The sequence below is a fragment of the Penaeus monodon genome, chromosome 27 (genome assembly GCF_015228065.2).
Source record: "Penaeus monodon isolate SGIC_2016 chromosome 27, NSTDA_Pmon_1, whole genome shotgun sequence".
NCBI classification, from domain to species: domain Eukaryota; kingdom Metazoa; phylum Arthropoda; class Malacostraca; order Decapoda; family Penaeidae; genus Penaeus; species Penaeus monodon.
The window spans coordinates 20,381,742-20,382,217 of NC_051412.1; the positions used below are offsets into that span (position 1 = coordinate 20,381,742).

The window sequence follows — 476 nt, forward strand, 5'->3', positions numbered from 1 at the left end:
CTCAGACCTTCCCATTTTCCAAGAAAAATTTCATATCGTATTTCCCCATTTTCCAGTTTGAGTTTCCTTTTAATCCTAATCTCCTCCCCCTTCTTAAAAAAAAAAAATATCCCGATATATTTCCACATCCCTCGTCCACCTATATTTACCGACCATCTCACCTGTAGCATTCGGCCCTGAAGAATTTCTCGCGTTCTCTCGCGCCGCACGAGATCGAGCGAGAGGGCGACAACGTGGGAATCGCCGGCATCACTTTCCCGTGACCTTCGCGGTTGTAGCGACGAAGGAGGTGGACTCGTTGGGTTTATGGGGGTGGGGGTGGGGGGATTCGAAGGGGGGGAGGGGATGGGGGGAAGAGGTACTCATGTGGGAAAATGGGGCCAAAAGGGGGGAGTAGGAGGAGGGTGCCGGAGGGTGCCTGGAGTCGGGGAGAAGGATGTTCGATACAAGGTTGTGTTTGTGGGAATTGTGGGTCG

General features: G+C 52.5%; 1 protein-coding gene across 1 annotated transcript in view; it reads left to right on the top strand.

The window, feature by feature from the left end:
• LOC119590668 (clavesin-2-like) overlaps window positions 1–476 on the top strand; it is a gene marked incomplete in the record, with an annotated part of 51,482 nt that overhangs the window by 30,442 nt on the left and 20,564 nt on the right.